A 14,916-nucleotide genomic window follows, 5' to 3' on the forward strand; every position below is an offset into this window, starting at 1 on the left:
CTAACCTCTTATTAAGACAGATGTTCAAACCCAACTAATTACTTGCCCACCTTTGAAACGACTACAGCTTACCAAAAAATTTCTTACAATGTAAAGCCAAAAACTAAATCCCATATTCAAGATGTGGCTTACAATGGAGTTATAGAGGGGAAGTATTAACTGAGATCTTAGGTTTTTACATCTTTTTGTTTGCCCTAAAATCTAATTTGCTTTTGCAGCCATTAAATTCTGCTGCTCAGCTTTCTTTCTACCAGAATAGTCTTTTTTCTGTGCTGTAGAACCTAGCATAATATCATTTAATAAGTGCAGCAATACGATTACTGTGGGACTAGTGCATTAATTTACATTTTTTAACATTAAAGATCATCTGTCATATTTTTGCCCATGCCGCCAGTTTATCTAGATCCCGATTTAGTATTAAACAGTGAAGCACAGTTTTTATTATCCTGCACTGTTAAATACCCACACCACTGACATAAGCTGAATGAAGAAGACAAAGATAAATTAAAATAACAGTAATTTCCAATAAAGATGTGTGAATATGTTCAAAGTAAATTGAAGCTACCTTGCATATTACGAAAAAATAGAATTCTATAAGTGACTGCCTTTTTGCTGAATTGTAGTAAGCAAAATGGCAAAAAAAATTATCCGACATGTGCATATCAGCCCAAGAGAGATATTCTCTGATCCTCCCAAGAAATTCTCCAGTCCTCCACAATCGTACTTTGCTCATCCAATCACCTGCAAGACATATCCCGAGTATCCTCATCTTGTAGAATTCTGTGGCCCAACACATCCAATTATCCCCTACATTCTGAAATTTCAAGCAGATCTTGAGAACCCATGTCTTCTGAACAGCTTACAGCCTGCAATCACTCTGCTGTCACATAACCAACAGCAGAGCTGCTCCAGCCTCCAAACCTATTGTCTCTTTCCCCATTATATTGTAGAATGTAAGGCCACAAGGGTAGGGGTCATCACCCTTCTGTACCTGTCTGTCACCATTAGCTTGTTCATTGTAATTTCTTTTTGTAAGAAAATCACGATAAGGCTTCCGCATTACTAGAATGTAAATTCAGTAAAGAAACCTGCTGCAATAGATTTGGGAGGCAGCTGCATGTTAAACTGACGTGCAAATAATGTGGCACTTCTGAGTGCTCGGAAATGCTGACTGCCTGATAATTCCAATGGAAGTGCAGCACTGTAATCCGGAAAGCAGATATGGGGAGCGTCCTCCCGTGATGGATGTTCTCCATATGCTCGTGACTGCACAGTGTGGCGGTGAGATCCAGCCGATAGCGCCACCATGTAGTAGCGTAGTGAGCGAGGGGCATGGCTAGTGGTGATGTCACCTGTCCAAAGCTACGGACTCATATAGGGACCAATTCCCAACGTGTATCGAAGGACCTGGTCCCTCTTATTCAAGGTAGCACGTTCATTGTAATTTCTATTTGTATTTTCTATACAACCTCTCTTCGTGTACTGCACCATGGAATCAATGATGCTCTAAAAAAAATTAACAATAATAATAATCCTCTGCATTAGCTTCCACCCATTCTTCACCCCTGCCCTCATTGCCAGACTACACACAGAAGAAAGCTGCAGCAGTTGGCACCTATGTTTCATCATCACTACCAGCACTAGCCCTCCAATGTACTTATACTCCAACAGAATAAGTGGTTGGGCATCAGTGCACCAATTCCTGTATCAAATCTGACTGAGTATTGGTGGCCCTGTGTTTGATCCATCCAAGATGGCTCAACTCCTGCAGTTGCCATTTCCTGTTGGACTATACATCTATCTGGTCCACTTCCTAAGGCTGAGCTGGTGGGGTTGGACATAGTGGCATCTGAAACCTGCTGTGCATGCCTTCCCCATGGTCTCCTTGGTCTGTCTATATGGCTCCCTGATTGTGGAAACCTTGGATGGTGTCTTCGAACACCAGTTCCTTGCAGCTTCTATGGATCCACCAAGCTGAACAGTATCCAATTGCTGTCACCAAGTGTGGATACACGAGTGTCAGTGGGTGCTCTCGTCCATTGGTCCGGCTGTCTTTAGAAAGACAGCATAGACCAGGGCTTATCTTAGTGAACGCCAGCTCTCCTTTTCCGTGTGCAGAATACTACTCAGAAAACAAAGGATGAGTGTAAAAGAGTGTGGTATTACGTTTTTGAACCATCAACATACAATATCATATAAAATACTCCCAGCAAATGCACAAGTGAGTGCAAATTGCAAATTGAAAAGACTCACCCTTTTACTGGCTCATTGGATTAGAGTGGCTGCAACTTTGGGCTTCCATGGCCGACTGTGTTATGAGTTCATTTTCCCCTTCAACATTGAGGTCTGATGAACTCCCTCTTCTGGTGAAGGAAGGTAGTGAGGCTGATTACCAAGCACCTGAGCTGGGAGAGGATGACTGGGTGACGGGGATCTCTGACTGGATATAAGGCAGCCGACGCCCTTCTGCCTCGCTGGTGATTTCTCTGTGGAATTCTAGGAGACCAGTCTGATTCCTGCTCCTCAAAAGCTAAGTTTTCTGCTTTGCCTTTTTGCATTTGTGTTTTGGTTTTAGTTTGCCTTGCTTTTCTGGATTCTGCCATTCCCTGCTGGGGTGAGCTGAATTCCTTTTTTGTCGGTTTGCTGTCTTCAGAAAATACCTGAGTACTGACATAGTCTTTTTGAACCTAGCGTCTTCAGGGCCTTTTTCCCTGTCAGTCTGTTGGCTCTTTTAATGATAGGGTTTTTCGCGGATTGCAGACAGCAGCTTTCCTATCCTGTCCTATCTAGTTAGCTTGGACCCCCATCATTTGCTCAGTCTATCTTTCTATCTGTGTTAGTGTTTTTTCTTCTTGCTTCACTGTCCAAGAAGAAAATGCAGAGCAATGAACTTCAGACATCACTCTCTTCTTCCACTGGTCAGGAACATACAACTTTCCACTGGGACAACGCTCAGGTTTGTCCTCCTGGAACTCTTCCAGAGCACATCTCAAATCGGGCGAGATGGCAGAAAGAACTACCCCTTCGCCTAAGATGGTAGCAGGCTTGGTCACCACAGGAGAATCAGCAAAGAAGCTCCTGGAAAGAGCGTCAGCCTTGACATTCTTAGTGCCAGGAAGAAAAGAGACCACAAAATCAAAATGTGTGAAAAACAAGGCCCATCTAGCCTGTCTAGGGTTCAAGCGTTTGCCCGACTCCAGGTAAATCAAATTCTTGTGGTCAGCGAGGACCACGACTTGATGTTTAGCTCCCTCCAACCAATGTCTCCACTCCTCAAATGCCCATTTCATGGCCAACAGTTCCCGATTCCCCACATCATAGTTACGTTCAGATGGGGAGAACTTTCGGGAAAAGAAAGCACAGGAATTCATTTTAGATGTTACAGGATCCTTTTGGGACAAAACAGCTCCTGCACCAATCTCAGAAGCGTCCACCTCTACCTGGAACGGGAGTGAGACATCAGGTTGCCGCAAAACCGGGGCAGAAGTTAATCTTCGCTTCAGCTCCTGAAAGGAAGAAACAGCCTCCGGAGACCAATTCAACACATCAGCACCCTTCTTAGTCAGATCAGTCAATGGCTTGGCAATACTAGAAAATTTTGCTATAAATTTCCGATAAAAATTAGCAAAACCCAAAAACTTCTGAAGGGCCTTCAAAGAAGTGGGCTGAACCCAATCATAAATGGCCTGTACCTTGGCCGGATCCATTTCAATAGTTGACGGAGACAAAATAAATCCCAAAAATGAAATCCTCTGTACCCCAAAAAGGCATTTCGATCCTTTGACATGCAGGGAATTCTCCCTCAAGATCCGGAACACCGTCCGAACATGTTCCACATGAGAATCCCAATCCTTGGAGAAGATCAAAATATCATCCAGATAGATAATCAAAAATTTATCCAAAAAGTCTCGGAAAATGTCGTTCATGAAGCACTGGAAGACAGAAGGGGCATTAGTGAGCCCAAAAGGCATCACCAGGTACTCAAAATGTCCCTCTGGAGTATTAAACGCCATCTTCCATTCATCCCCATGCTTAATGCGGATAAGATTATACGCCCCCTGAGGTCAAGCTTGGTAAACTAGCAAGCACCTTTAACTCTGGAGAATAGATCCAAAATCAGGGGTAACGGATACTGATATTTAATAGTAATTTTGTTGAGGGCACGATAATCAATACAAGGCCTTAATGAACCATCCTTTTTGGCCACGAAAAAAACCCCAGCACCTAATGGTGAAGAGGATGGTCTAATATGACCCTTCTCCAACGCCTCCTTAATATAGGATCGCATAGCCTCGTGCTCGGGTACAGATAAATTGAAGAGCTGACCCTTGGGAAATTTACACCCCGGGCTCAGTTCAATTGCACAGTCATAACTCCTATGAGGAGGCAAAGACGCAGACTCATTCTCACTAAATACATCATAAAAGTCCGCCAAATAGTCAGGAACATTATGCGACTGAGGAGAGGTGGAAAAAACCGAAACCCCAACTCACCACAGACACAGATTTCCAGTCCAAAACTGGATTATGAATTTGCAACCAGGGAAACCCCCAGAACAATAGTATCATGCAAATTATGCAACACCAAAAATCTGCAATTTTCTTGATGGTTTGGGGCGACCCGCATTACCACCTGGGTCCAAAACTGAGGTTTATTTTTCGCCAAAGGAGTAGCATCAATCCCCCTCAAAGGGATAGGCGTCCGCAGAGGTGTCATAGGAAATCCACAACGTTTAGCAAAATCCAAGTCCATTAGGTTCAGGGCTGCTCCCGAATCCACAAAAGCCTTGGCGGAAAATGTGGACAGGGAGCAGATCAGAGTATTTGCCAGAAGAAACTTAGGTTGAACACCACCCACAGAAAACGTGTGTGCAAAACGTTTCTCTCATTTAGGACAGACAGAAATAATATGCGAGGCATCTCCACAAAAAAAACACAGCTTATTACGCTTTCTGAACTCCTGACGTTGCTCCCTGGACAAAACTCTATCACATTGCATAGGTTCAGACACTTGTTCAACAGGTGGCATCATCTCTTGTGCAGTCCTGCGTTCACGTAAACGCCGATCAACCTGAATGGCTAATGACATAGAATCGTCCAGACCAGAGGGAACAGGAAATCCCACCATAGTATCTTTTACGGCTTCTGACAAACCCTTCCGAAAGAGAGCTGCCAAGGCATTATCATTCCAGGCAGTAAGGACTGCTCACTTTTGGAATTTTTGACTGTACAATTCTGCAGAATCTCGACCCTGGCTCAATGCCAACAGGGTCTTTTCAGCCTGATCAATAGCATTAGGTTCATCCTACAACAACCCCAAGGCTTGAAAAAATGCGTTCACATTAGTCAGACTAGGATCATCAGGTTTCAAAGAAAACGCCCAATCCTGGGGATCGCCACGCAGCAAAGAGATGACAATTTTAACCTTCTGCGCGGAGCTCCCTGACGAGTTAGGCTTCAAGGCAAAAAATAATTTACAATTATTTTTGAAATTCAAAAATTTAGACCGATCCCCAAAAAACACATCAGGAGTAGGGATCTTTGGTTCAGCAGCATGTGAATGAGCAAGGTAGGCGGAAATTCCCCTCAATTCTGCAGCGAGCTGCTCCACACGATCAGACAATTGCTTTCTCTCCATTGAGAGAAAAAAAAATTTCCCCTACGGCCTCAGAGATATAGAGGAAAAAATATGCACACTTTTTTTTTAAAATTCTTTCCTGCTATTGAGTACCCTAGGATCTGCGGTATGACTGGTGATTCTGTTTTGATGAGTCACCGTAGGAGGCAAAAACAGAAATGCTAGCTAAGTCCAGAAAACCAGAGAAGTTGGCAGCTATCGGATTGCAGACCCCTGAACCTATCAACATGCCCTAGACCCCTCGATCACAGCCGGAGAACTGCCTAGCCTAAAGGCAGAAAGGGAAATCTAAACTGCCCCAGAGCAGACCTCAAAGCAATAGGCAGCCCCCAACATATAATGACAGTGAAGCAAGAAGAAAAAACACTAACACAGATAGAAAGATAAACTGAGCAAATGATGGGGGTCCAAGCTAACTAGATAGGACAGGATAGGAAAGCTGCTGTCTGCAATCCGCGAAAAACCCTATCATTAAAAGAGCCAACAGACTGACAGGGAAAAAGGAACCCCCCACGGCTACTGCTAGTTGTTGTTGATAGGTTCAGAGGTCAGCAATCCGATAGCTGCCAACTTCTCTGGTTTTCTGGACTTAGCTAGCATTTCTGTTTTTGCCTCCTACGGTGACTCATCATAACACGGCTGCCCCCACCAGTGGCATCCCAATTTGGTGGGCACCTACAGTGAGGGGAGGTAACAACAAGTATAGGAAGCTGACATTTCATTGAGGTATGTGGCCAGGTGACCTGATTGTCCCAACCTGGCTTCTCCGAATGTCTCCATGGGGCCAGGTGACCTGATTGTCACAACCTGACTTTTCCAAACATCTTTGCGGGTTCAGTGATGGTCATTAAAGCAGATCTGTATCCCTCCAACTGGTGCAATGGTCCCTTAAGCCAGCATCTGTAGAGTGTCAAAACTGTATGTTGGAGCCATGGATCCCTGGCTGCTGTTCTGCAGAATTCGATAACATTAGGTTGTCATATTGAAAATTTTCATTTTTTTCACAAAAATGTTTTTTTGTCCCACATTTGTAATTTCCACAATGGTTAATAGGAGAAAGCAGACCCAATAATTTGTTGTGCAATTTATCCAGAAGGCAAATATACTCCATATGTTGTCAAAAAGTTCTGCTTGGGCACATGGCAGGGCTAGGAAAGGAAAGAGCACTATTTGTCTGGGATAGACTGTGAATGCCATGTCGCATTTGAAGAGCCCTTGACATGTGAAAACATCAGAAATCACCCACAAAAGACCCAATTTTGAAAACTAGATCTCTCAAGGAATTCAGATCATAAAGATAAGTGGTGCAGAAAAGACGAAAGAAGAAAGAATTAAAATGTGAAAATCTTTATTAACAAATAACATATAAAATATTAACAAGTAAGAAACAGCTGGGCCAAAACTGGTCACAGCATAGTGTATACAAATAGATGTAAGTACATTGCTTACATAAATGTGAACTTAGCATAATGAATAGGTATATGGCCAAGATACAAACAAATAAAAGTAATATGATGTCAAAAGCTTAATGGATTTACCAATGTAAATGTGAAATATTCAGAATTGAGAGTCCTCAGTGGTTGATACCTTTTAATGGCTAACTGAGAAGATGGTAACAAATTGCAAGCTTTCAAGACTACTCAGGTCTCTTCATCAGGCATTGACTAATACAAAATCTTAAGAATCACATATTTATGCACAATACAGCACAGAAAAAATGCAATAGATAAGACAAATGACGTGAAGCAGAATTGTCATTATGGGAGAGGGATAAACATAAATATTGGAACTGTTCATAGATAAGGAGTGAAAGTTTTATTGTCCTCTGATTGGGGTCTGGCTCTGTGTTGTGTGATGCCCCCACAAGGTCTTAGGAGCAAATTCGTTAATTGATGTAAAAAGACATAAATCCACGTGACACATTCATTCCTGCATTGAATGTGTCAAAAGTTGTCATTAGTTTGTAATGTAATGTAAATGTGGGCATAAGTATTGTGCAAGAAGTCTACACAGGTAAGTTATGAAAGATCTAATATAGTATAGTATAGAAAGATCTAATTATAGAGTAATACTAGGTAATGAGCACAATGACAAGTAAAGTGCAAGTGCAATAAAAGCAAACCTTAAGTAAAAAATGTGTAATTACCCAATCTGAGAAAGTGTGTTGGGTCCCCTACGTGCATTTCCATGCTTGCATTCTTCCAGGGGAGAGGTATTTTCTCAAATTCAGCTGAGACCAGCTGAACAAAAATGTCAACATTAGAAAACTTTTCAGATTTTTTCTTTAAAAAAGGTGGAATCTTACCGAGTGGGGGGTATCATGCCCAATATTAAGTTCCTCCAGAATTTGTAGAGCCTCCTGTTCCTCTGGCAGTGGAAACTTTTATTGTATCTCTTCAATTTGGTATCAGTTTCATTTTTTCTGCTTTTTACTTTTTAATATTTTATATGTCATTTGTTATTAAAGATTTATTCTTTTTAATTAATTGTTGTGTTACGGTGTTTTCTGCACCATTTTTTTATATGATCCATGTTGGTACAGTGCATGATTTTTAGTCCAATATTCATTATTATTCTGTATAAATTTCAAACTTATGCAAACTGTTCACATGTGCCCACAAGGAAATCATCTAGGGGTATAGTGAGTATTTTGACCACAAAGGTGCTTCATAGAATTTTAGAACACTGAGATGTGTAAACATGACATTTTAGTGGTAAAAATGCAATTTATGTATTTGCTGCAAATTTGTCAGAAACAAAAGAGATAAAAGATGAAAGTAGACCCCACAATTTATTGTGTTATTTCTCCCGAATGCGATGCTACTCCATATGTTGTCAGAAATTACTGTTAGGCTACACATCAGGGCTGAGAAGGAAGAAGCGCTATTTGCCCAGCAACCCAGCAATTTATAGTTTTTATTTTATTTTTTTTTGCCCATTCACAGTGCGGTAACAGTAATAAGACCTATTTGTTCGTTGGGTAAGTACGATTACAGCAATAGCAGATTTATATTTTTTTATGCTTTGCTCTTTTTACAGACTAAACACAATATTTTACAAAAAAATGAATTCGTTTTTGCATCATCATATTCTGAGACCTGTAACTTTTTTTTTTTGATGAATGAGCCATATTAGGCCTTATTTCTTGTGGGACAGTTTGGCATTTTCGTTTGTGTATTTTTTTACATGGGACTTTTGCTCTCTTTTTATTCACTTTTTTGTGAGTTGGTATGATGAAAAAACAACTTTTTTGGCATGTTTTTTTTTATTTTATTTTTTACGGCATTCGCCAAACAGAATAAATAATGTGCCAGTTTTATAGAGTGTGTCATTCCAGATGTAACAATTCCAATTATGTGTACATTTTTATGTTTATTTTTGTTCTATCAGAAACACTGTATTTTGAATAGTGAATCGGATTTTAATGAATCCGCAGCGTTTTTAGTGCATTTTTGCATGCGTTTTTGCTGTGCATTTAATGGGGCAAAAACGCACAAAATCCTGAAAGGAAGAATACTAATCATGTGCACAACACTTCAAGATTCTCGTTGACTTTGCTGGCATAAGGAATCCCTAGAGTTTTTGGTCCAATTCTGCACTGAAAAAACACACCATGGGCACACAGCTTTATTGTCTCACTGACTGGTGCCTGTGAGACTAAGCTTATTGTTGCTGGATCTCACAGGCAACCATACTCTGGGGTCATCACATGACCTCAGGGAACCATGGTAACCATTAGGAACCGCGATTCTCATTGCGGGGGTCCAATGGTTACTAAGTGGGTCTTGTGACCCCCTTGCAACAACTTAAATACTGCTGTCACAGTTGACAGCAGTATTTAAAGGGTTAATCGGCCCCGTATAACCATCTGGGTCTGCTACTGCAGGGTGTCAGCTGTAATGTACAGCTGACACCCACAGAAATCACTACTGCTCGGCAGTGCTATTCCCTTATTCCATATCTCCGTTTAAAGGGAATAAGTAACATCCGCCGTTCCAATGTGTATCAGTAGTGGTCGTACAAACTATACAAAAGGAATCCCAGAATTCAAACATAAATCATAAATAAATATTCTTTATTAATTACATCAAAGGATTAATCACATATAAAATTGGAAATCAATGCACCTTATTAATTACATCAAAAGTTAAAACACAAACTAAAATAGACAGAAATTAATGTAACTCTATTGGTCCTTGCCTAGAAGAAGTGACTGAGAAACACATGTCAGACATCCATACAGTCATCTCTTGTGGTCTATATGCACTTTTTGTTAATTCATATTGCATTCTATATGCTTTATGTTTTGTGATAGGTGTTAATATTTATGGAAATATCTTAAAAAGTCAAATAGAATTGTAAGACCTGCTGACGACAACAACTGATATGAATGATGATAATACACTGCTGCAGAATATGTTATGTTGACAATATATCAGCAAGTAAAAGAATAAACAACTACAGTATATATCTGAAATTGTAAAGTATATTTCTTGAAAATCATTTCTCATTTTAAGCAAACCCTCATGATTTTATTAAATCAACATTTTCCTTTGTGACCTCCCCACATTCTATGTAGACAAAAGAATACAGTGTAGAGAAAGATTGTAAGATAATGTTAGAAATTATTTGCTTTCTGTTTTTCATTATTCTAATTTTTCTTATTGATTATTAATGACTATTGACTATATTTTATATCCCTATAATTTGGTCTATACATGTAACATACAAGTTACAAGACAGTGAGATAGTCATGAGATTTATATTTAGAGTTATCATCCTCTTTTTGATACAACAGAATTAAAATTATCCTATTTCTTGAAGCTAGCAAACATTCTTCTTCCGAAGGATAACAGTATGCACCATACATCATACATTCATTTTCATTATTTCACATTGAGGATTGCCCTGCATACCTGACACTATATATATTTAAATTTTAGATCAAATAGAAAAGCCTAAAAGCTCAAAGCAAAATGCATTTGAATTCATTTGAATTTATTATCTTTCCAAAAAATTATTTTTTGTCATTCAAGATAAATGACTTGGCAAGCTATGTAAAAGTTTAAACTGTCAAATATATTTAAATGTATTTAAATGTTGCACTACACACTTGCAAAAATTTCTATACAAGGAAGATATAGTTTATCTTAATATGGCCAAGGTCATACATACGACCACATGTGTATGATATAAAGCATCTTGTTTGGTAAGAACCTCTACAATGTTTGCTTCTAGAGAGAAACTGTATTTTTTAAAACAATGGATCTGCTAGGTCTGTTTCCAATCATCTTTGCAAACAGCCTTAGAATGTCAAAGTGACCTCACTTAATAACACATTGCACCGATAGGCTTTTCATATTTTGTTACATTAAAAAATCCCCTCTTAGTCATTTGTGATTAGGCAGACAGTTCTGTGCAGAGCACTGACTCAAACTGATGGTGTTGCTGTCAGAGGTAATATCGTCCTGCTGGGTTTGAAACAAGCGATGTGCCATGTAATCCATAGCACCCTCAGCTTCCTTCTCACTAATACATTTGTCAAAGGCAAAGAAGAGCAAAAGTGATATGTGTTTGGCATTACTACCCATGTTGCTAGTGATGGTGATGCCACTGCTAGCGAATGCCACATTCTTAGCTGTGTTAATTTGTTTTCTTTTACACTACCCCATGCATTGCTATTGCCACTTTTTAACTTACTATACATTTTTACTATATATTCCCCCTATGCCAGGCCCTTCACTGGCTTCCTATTGCCCAGAGGCTCCAATTCAAAGCTCTAACCATGACATGCAAAGCCATCCACAACCTGTCCCCTCCATATATCTGTGACATGGTCTCTAGGTACCTACCCGCACGCAACCTTCGATCATCTCAAGATCTCCTTCTCTACTCCCCCATTATCTCTTCTTCCCACAACCGCATACAAGACTTCTCCCGTGCTTCCCCCATACTCTGGAACTCTCTGCCGCAACACATCAGACTCTCACCATCAACGGAAACCTTCAAGAAGAAGCTGAAGACCCACCTGTTCTGACAAGCCTACAGCCTGCAATGATCCTTGGTCTACTGAACCACCACGCGACCTGCTCTACCCCCTCCTACTGTATCCTCACCCATCCCTGTAGACTGTGAGCCCTCGTGGGCAGGGTCCCCTCTCCTTATGTACTTGTGTGTCCTTTGTCTTACACATGTTTATTATACTTGTCTATATTTCCCCTTTTCACATGTAAAGCGCCATGGAATAAATGGCGCTATATAAATGCATAATAATAATAATTTTGATCAACATTGTAATTAATTTTTGACGGTCTTTTCAATCCTAATTATTCAATTCTTCCCAAAAAGGACATAATAGATGCTTGGTAGGTGGTACAATAAGTAAAATGGGACAGCAGGCCACAGCACAAGTGTTAGGCTGGAGTCACACTTAATGTATAAAAAATCGGTCTGATTTTGACGGCTGAGAATCGCACCAATGTTCTCTGTTCGGTGATCCATGTGTAATCCGTTTGCAGTGTGATTATGCAATTTCCTCACATCTAAGTATCCGTGTGACATCTGTATGGCATCCGAATGTCATGCGTATGCAGTGATTTTATCGCAGACTTGCAAATTGCACATATAACAGATCAATGGCCTGAAAATCATTTAAATCCTAATCAGCAACCTTATTTATTTGATCTACAACAGGTTTCACTCTCCAGTCTTTGCATTACAGTCCGTGCTTTTGTTTTGGTATTGCTGCTTTGTGTCAAACATGTCAGACAGGCTTACTTTCAACACTACTGTGCGGGTTCTTTTCCACTGGGTTTTGTCCCGACATTTTGGGGAGCCTTACCCAGTGATTTTGGATCTGAGGAGGTGGAGACAAATGTGGGTACATCCTCTTTTGAGGCGATGGCTGACTAAAAGCCATTTCCACCATCTATGCTTTTCTACACAGCCATCCTGACAAGTTCTACCAATATTGTCAGATGAGCATGCCCACATTTGACATTCTGCTGGAAACTGTGCCCCTTGGGATCACCTTCCAAGGACACCAAGATGCGCAAGTGTATTTCCGCAGAGGAGCGCCTTTTCACTTACTTTCCGGTATGTATTCCTCTATGTTTATGATGTTTTTTACTTGGGTTTAAAGGGAAATGCACTCAGCTATTACTTTTGTTGTAGTGGTTTGTTCCCATTTAGTTTCCTCATTTTTTGTATCACAATTTGCCTTTGACATTATATGCTGCTTGTAATAGGACCAAAGGCAATCAGTTGTGTTGTCTTTTACTAAGCCATGGCTTATTTTAAAATGCCCACAACATTTATGAAATCCTAAACTGTTTATTTGAGCCATGTATATGTAAATTTACACTTTTTTTCTCTTCACTTATAGCTTCCTATCCACTGGGCTCTCCTATGCGGCTCTTCATCTTGAATTTTTAATTGGGAAATCCACCATCTCTGGCATTGTCCGTCTTACGTTCTCTTAAATATGGTCCCGACTGCATCAATCGGTAATGCCTGAGCACAAAAAACAAGACTGGCTGCAGATAGCCTGTGGCTTTGAGGAAACGTGCCAGTTTCCAAACTGCATTGGATCCCTGGATGGGAAGCACATCCGTGTAATCTGCCAAAGGGTCCCAATATTGTAATTATAAAGTTTTTTTTCTGTAGTGCTGTTGGCCCTGGTCGACAGTGACTACGGGTTTATAATTGTAGATATTCGGGCCTATGGAAGAACTGGAGACTCCAGAGTCTTCAATTCTTCCATAATGGGTCGGCAGCTGCGCAAAAATTAGTTGGACCTCCCACCCCCATGTCAGATACCAGGGTCTACTATGGAAGCGGTGCCTTATGTGATAGTTGCTGATGAGGCCTTTCAATTAACACGCAAAGTCATGAGGCCCTATCCATGTAGAAGCCTGGAACACGGGCGCAGAATCTTTAATTTCTGCCTATCCTGCGCATGATGACTGGTGGAGTGTGCCTTTGGCATTCTCTGTGCCAAATGGCGGGTCCTACAGTAAGTCATTCAACTTAGTGAAGGAAATGTGAATGAGGTTATTAAAGCCTGTGTGATACTTCACAACTTCACCAAAATCCATGACTGTACATCAAATGATGGTAATGAGGTTGTGGATGGAAATAATAGCTTGGCTTCTATACATGTTCTTCAGCCATGTCGACAGCCCTCTGGACTTAAACTGCGGGATTTGTTTACTAATTATTTTGTTTCACCAGAGGGATATACTCCATGGCAAGACAATGCAGTCTCTATTTTGTGATTTTTTCATTTGGTGGACAAAAATAAAGTAATGTTAGTGTTTGAAGTGTGTGTTGTGTTGGCCTAATAATGTTTAAAATATGAAAATCAACTCATCATCTATCTCGTCATAACATCTCAAAACACTCACATTGATTGAGCTTGTTTTAATCCAAGCATTTTTTATCAGAACCAAAAAACATTTTGATAGCATGTGGCATATTGGGCCAATAAAGCTGGGCCTATATAAAAATGATAAAATTAACAACACATATGTGACATTTACACTTTAGCTTTCAAGTTATGATAGCTAGGTTGTGGTTATGACTGGAGGCCACCATGTGAGGTTTGCCTAGTTTGGGGCCCAACCTCACTTTCACCCAGTGGGATGGCTGATGCTGACCCAGGATTTTGGACCAAGGAAGGATCCTGTTGGTGAGCATAGTAGTGGGAAGTAGGGTATTGATTTTGGTACTCATAGGTAGTGGCGTGGCCCATTTGTTCATACCCCCTAAAATGGCCATGTGAAGAATATCCATGTTGGGACCATCCTCCAACAGTGAGTCTGCTCAAGTGGTCATATTGGGCAGGTGCAGCAGTATCATAAAATGGTGCCTGTGTTGGCCGATGTTGGGTTGGAGAGTGCTGTGGCTGAGGTTTAGGCATACATGAGGAAAGTGGTTCAACAACTGATTGACCCTGCTCTTCTTGTATTCCTGGCATTTGCAGTTGGTTACTGCTTGACATTTGCTACCTTTCTAGAAAAGCAAAAACGGGTTAAGATTGTTTGGTGGTGTGCAAGCATCGATCAAGATTTGAATTGCCCCTCTGGCCCACAGACTGATCTCATGGGGAATTGGACAGAGGTAGCGTGCCAGACTGCATGCGTAAGCTTCCTCCCCATTGTCATTGATAGTCCGTGCCAAATAGTCCAGCACCCCACTGTCCACTTGTCTCCTGTTGCCTGTAGTGGAAAGCTCCCTACTGCGCCGGCCACGGCATGGGATGGCTGTATCCTGGTGTGA

At 40.8% G+C, this 14,916-nt stretch overlaps 1 protein-coding gene across 3 annotated transcripts in view; it reads left to right on the forward strand.

Annotated features, from left to right (window-relative positions):
- The window catches only part of LOC141048077 (5-hydroxytryptamine receptor 2A-like), a 1,077,348-nt gene that overhangs the window by 351,809 nt on the left and 710,623 nt on the right, over window positions 1-14,916 (forward strand). The gene's annotated exons all lie outside the window — the stretch shown is intronic.

Source organism: Dendrobates tinctorius, unplaced genomic scaffold, assembly GCF_039654945.1.
Source record: "Dendrobates tinctorius isolate UK_male_01 unplaced genomic scaffold, ASM3965494v1 ptg000133l, whole genome shotgun sequence".
Taxonomy (NCBI): domain Eukaryota; kingdom Metazoa; phylum Chordata; class Amphibia; order Anura; family Dendrobatidae; genus Dendrobates; species Dendrobates tinctorius.